Source organism: Ceratina calcarata, unplaced genomic scaffold (assembly GCF_001652005.2).
Source record: "Ceratina calcarata isolate Rehan_Ccalc_2016 unplaced genomic scaffold, ASM165200v1 scaffold39.2, whole genome shotgun sequence".
NCBI lineage: Eukaryota > Metazoa > Arthropoda > Insecta > Hymenoptera > Apidae > Ceratina > Ceratina calcarata.
Window position 1 is genome coordinate 1,951,859 of NW_017162322.1, and position 5,627 is coordinate 1,957,485.

Here is a 5,627-nt window from a genome sequence, read left to right on the forward strand (position 1 = left end):
CAGAATTCTATATATTTTTCATTCGACAGGAAGTGTAGAGATTATGAAAAGCGTTTGAAATAATTTTTACATTTACACAACGTCGTGACTGAACTATCAATTCCAGTTTACGTCAGAGGAATCAGTCATAAATGGGAGGGAACGGGGAGGGGACCGATATAAAAAGTTTGTAACGTGGATACGTGTAATAAAATCCTGAGAATTGTTGCCCGTCCGAACGCATAACGGCCAGTGTTTATTCGCTGTCCGATACCATTTCACATTCAGAGAACGCGTAACTTCGAATCACTTTCAGATATAGGAGAAACCGTGCGAATAAAAAATATTAAATTCTAGTCCACACTATTTGTTGCATTATTTATTTATTCTCTGCTTTTGTATGAGATGTCGAAGCACTGTTTTTACGATCAAAGCTTCAGCGTGACATTTTCTACTTCAAAGGATCTACAAATGAAAAAACAAGTATATAATGGGTTAATTACACTGATCATCGCGGAAGCATAAACTAACCGATGTGGTAGACAGAAATTCTTCTGCTCACGCGCGTTGCATAATGAGATAGGCTCGATACTATAAAACCGAGATATGTAACGAGTTTCATTGCCGAGGCTCATATGCAATAGGAAGTTTCGTGTAACTTAAGTATTTGATAACTATCTATCAGATATTCCGGTCATTTATGAATGTTCCGTAGAGATCTGTTAAATTAGATAATTTCCGTGCCATCAGTATAATTTATACGTCGAAACCTTTCTTTAATAATGGAGTGTTCTTTTATACTTGCTAATTGAAACCATTATCACATCGTGTTTCATTAACATTTCTTTCGATATTCCATTAAAATGGAATCGATTCATAATTCTGATTAATGGTATTGAAAATTGATTCATTTTACGTAATCGATATTTCGAATACGTAATATGAAGTACAGTTTATGGTCACCTGCACGGAAATAGGGAGGCGAAGTAAGTTTGCCAAATTGGTACAAGCCAGAAAAACGTCAGGGAATCTGAATATAGTGTAGAACTATCGTCATAACCCACTTTGAACGATTTGTCTTCGGGAGGGAGGGCATTGATTCACGGGTTTGAGTTGTCATAACCGAAACAACTGAAACTTTGCCGCGTATTATCCGCGCGAGCTGGAAAGTTCGTGGCCAAACCGGATTTGCCAATGGACAAGAGACTTCGATATTCATTAGTAAATTGCGACGCGAGTAGGCAACCGGGTGGAGCTCGAACTAGGCGAGGCAGACCGAGGCGTGCTGCCAGCGCATTGATGAGAAGTTGTATCGTTCATGCTGAAGCAACATATTTTACACGGGCCGCGCGGCGCGGCGTGGCGCAGTGGTAAAAGATAGGTGTACGCTGTCGGCGAATAAGTTAAAGTGCATCGCATGCGAGCTGTTAATTCATTTTACGAACAATTAAGGCTCGGATCGTGATGGGTTAATCCCGACCGCTCTCCCGCCACGGCTTATCCCGATCTCATTACGTCGAAAAATAGTGCGGATTTGTGGCCCCGCGTTTCTTTTTCTTCTCTCGACCGACCCCTACCTCAAGAAGCTTCGACCGCGCGGCCCATCACGAAATTGCCTCCTATTCTTCTCGCGTCCCGACTCGCTTCCCGGATGATCGATCTCACTGATCTTCTGTTGTTTTTTCTTCATTTGTATAAACTCGTAATATATGTTTAATCGTAGGAATAAAACGAAATCGTTTAATTTGACAATCCTTTTATATTGAATACTGGCAATTCCTAATTCTCCACGATTTCATCTTTTTTGCTAAATAACATAGTAGATATTTTACACGATTTTACTTTGAATTTTTTTATTTTACCTTTGAGCTCTGTTTTAATTTTTCGAGAGTCTTTACGCTTTGTTAATTCGCGTTTGATCCCCTGTTACAGCTCCATTTCAAGCTCGAACGAGTTCAACCAAGTTCGGGGAATAAAGGAGTGGAACGAAAAATTGGAACAGTATCGACAAACGCGAAACTGAAATTAAAAAGGTAAGACAATTAAAAGGAACATTCTGGTCCGGTTCGGTAGCGGCCGCGAAATTGCTTGCCTCCATGCGCCGTCCGAGAACTTTATACGAAATTGCGTGACAACATTTTAATCAAGTTTCTACTTTGAAAATCAGCGAGTCTCGTCCAATGTAGTGTTTACAAAATGCTTTTCAATTAATTTAACTGACCGACGTAAATTGAACGCGAATTCGCGTTCGAGTATAAAACAAATTCTTGGCTCGCGAATAATATGCTGATGAAACTACGTACACGTATTTACGTAACGTAATATTCGAACAATAGACACGTGTTGTACGAAAAGAACGGAAATAGAAAAATAGCATGAAATAGTATTTGCTTGATTCTCATAGTAACTGCGAACTTCTCAACAACGTATAAAAAAGTGTGAGCAAATTTGAAATGAAATCGTCGATTCCATGTTCTGATTAAATCATAAATTCAATCAAATACACATATTAGAGCACTTTTTTAAAGAGAACACGAACCGTGAAATGTTATCTTGCATATTGTCCTACAGTTTGAGTTTGTTCTACCCGGTACATAAGAATCGCTGCGAAAAATATTTTTCTTAGCATTTTTTTATCTCCCACGCTGAAATACCTTACCGTTTTCACGTTTATTCTTCGCCTCGCTGTGTTTTTACACTGATTACGAGTTCACTGTTAGCCAAGCGTAAGCGCACTGAAAGAGCATACGTATGGACCATTATATTTTATATTACACTTGTCCCGCACGTTAGTTTTCTTTTTGAACACTTTACGCTTCTTCCTCAAACAATTTTTATTTCTCCGTAATAAATTGTCTCATGAGATGAACTCGCATTGACAATTTTACAAATTTCCTCTTCCCTTCGAGTCCCGTTCTAAATATTTGTGATCTTGAGAATTAAATAATCAGCTAGGACGGTGAAGTGTGGGAGAAGAGTTAATCAATTCGGGCAGGAGAAATCGAATTACTTAAAAGGAAGAAGGCTCGTTTCGGTGATCACAAAGAGATAACGAACGGCTGCCATCGCGTAAATTACAAGCAGCGCATTCCCGCGACCTTAAAACTATCGCTTAATACCTTGTAACGGTGGCGGCCGTTCCGTAGGGACGTTTTCGCGCCATGCGACGGGGCGCGTCGGGTCGAATTAATAGAATTTTTAATTAAAATGCGTCGTAATTGTTCCGGGGCAAGGAAAAGTACACGACAGGGAACGCGTGAACAAACGAAATTGTCCTGGACGGCAGTCGTGCGCCGAGTAACAACGGCAAGTCTGCGACGAGGACCGAGAGAGAGGGACGGGGCGGACGAGCGAGACGGTTGATAGATAGAGAGTTTATTACCTGAATCTGATTACCACAGTCGTACCGGATTTAATCTCGCAACAATTCCCGACCGCCGCGAGTGTATCGCTTAAATTTGAATACCGCGTTATCGTTGTTGACGTTGCGTGGTCATCGTTGGTCACGTTCCATCATATCGTCGCGTTTACGACCGGGATGAGCGAATTTTCCACAGAGCTGGGAATCTTCAGCTATTTTAGTTCCTTCGTTGAGTTTTATCGGTCTACAAGCTTCGTGAAACTGGAAATAGTTATTTAAGTTTATATGTAAAGAAACCCGTCATTTTAATAGCAATTAGAGTCCAGTAAAATATTTTAGCGAAGTTAAATTTCTCTGATTACTGTTATTCAATAATAATGTGAGGTATTAGAAATGACGATATAAAATAATTAATTTATGTAGTTTAAAATATGATTTTTAACCCCTTTGTGAACTGACGTCATATTGTTTGAAAAAATATATATCTAACGGTTGGACACAAGTGCTATGAAACAGATGAAAACAAAGCTTTGTGAAACGTTTGCTCAGAATATAGTAGTGCCTCCTCGGCTGCCGGATTGTTTCTGGAGTAAGCGATCCATAATGCTAAGGAATCGTTAAAACGATGCTGAGAAAATAATACCGTGTTCTTTACGAAAACACTTTGAACCTTGAGAATGATTACTTGAAACGGATAAAGAGAATATGAAATACGTACGACGTATACATTACTTCTGTATTTAAGATTTTTACCATTCTTAGACCTGCTTAGATGTTTTATTCTTAGATGAGTCAGTAGTATGGTATAATAAATGTATATAATAATTTAAGAGATTTCTTTAATTGATACTTAAGGCGAATAAACAAAAAAGCTAAAGCGTACGTAAATCATTTGTCAGCGGATCATGCATTATAAAACGCATTAAGAGGCTAACATGTTTGCGTCTAAATATGGCAATCGGTAGAGAACGCAAGGAGTAACTGCGGCAAGAAAGCGGACTATGAATAGTAATTAATCGGCACTGGTCGAGAACAACGTGGAAATTTAATGCATTCGATTATCGCAAGAAACAGCGAGATTTGTCTTAGCCGAGAAATAATTCACGCAAGTCTCCGCTAAGGGAACCTCGTCCATCATAAAACACCGAGTCCTAGTTTTTCTTTTTTATTGCTTTTCATTATCTCCGTTCAAGTAGCTCTGAACTTTTTCGCTGTTTTATTTACGTTTACGCTTAGAACGAGATTCGAAAATTACTGCACGATTGTTTAAATCTTAAATATGTAGAATACTTTTGATGCTGTTAATCGTCTGTTTAATTCTCCTGATTGAACGAAAGCTTGCAGATCGGAAATAAAGTTTCCTTTGCACATTACTTAACACGAGATTTGATATCAACTTCCGTGTTCACAATTCCATTATAAAAATTCGTAATTTATGGAATCTCCTAAAATTTTTCATGATTAAAGTTAGCTTGTTAGAGTAAATGCACATTGCCGTTCGTTCGAGATTCATAAAACAGAACACCTCCTCTCTCTCTCTCTCTCTCTCTCTCTCGTTCTCTTTGGCGAGACACTTAGCAAGGATAACGTCGCCGCGGGATTTGAGGTAGAGTACAGCGTAAACTTTCCGCTTAAAACACAATTTAGCAACAGCCTTGTCTTCTATATCCGTCGCAGACGAGGTAAGATAGTCCATGGGAACAGGTTGGGCAGGGTAACTCCGGGTTTCGAAGAGGAATCATCTCACCGCCTTTTTCTCCAGAAGAGATTCACTTTCCCGTGATAGTCTGTTCCCCAGCATTCATTAATATTTATATCCCGTATCATCGATCGTTCGTTATTCAACCATAAAATACAAAAATTTCTCTATTTCCCATTTTTATTTTTTTAAAGTGATTAATATTTGTATGTATCTCATAATCAACGTTTAAAGACATGACAATTAGGAATATGTATTTTCACTGGTAAACCTATGGATTTACTCTAAAGTGATTTAAAGATCAATTTGTGTTCGGATTTTACTTGTTTATCGAGTATATCCAGCAAATCAACACATTTAATGCAACATTTGACAAACTTGTCGCCGGCAAATCCCATCGATTCTGTACCGAATAAATTACATATAGATGAACACCAATTCTACGGTGATTAGTAATGTATGATTGGAAACTTGTAATCATGTTTAATTTATGAAAGCGTATTCATGGAGTTTAAATATTTATATTTCTGACAACGTTCCTTTGCTAGTCGGTTGCTTAAAAGATCGATTTGCGTGTCAAAACTAATG

General features: G+C 38.4%; 2 protein-coding genes across 3 annotated transcripts in view; one reads left to right on the forward strand and one right to left on the reverse strand.

Annotated features, from left to right (window-relative positions):
- LOC108626043 (lachesin) overlaps positions 1-5,627 on the reverse strand; it is a 98,742-nt gene that overhangs the window by 64,785 nt on the left and 28,330 nt on the right. The window lies entirely within an intron of this gene.
- The window catches only part of LOC108626196 (soluble guanylate cyclase 89Da-like), a 103,872-nt gene that overhangs the window by 28,851 nt on the left and 69,394 nt on the right, over positions 1-5,627 (forward strand). The window contains exon 2 of the mRNA XM_026814502.1: positions 1,912-2,012. The gene's annotated coding sequence lies outside the window, so the exon portion shown is untranslated. The remainder of the gene's footprint in view (positions 1-1,911; positions 2,013-5,627) is intronic.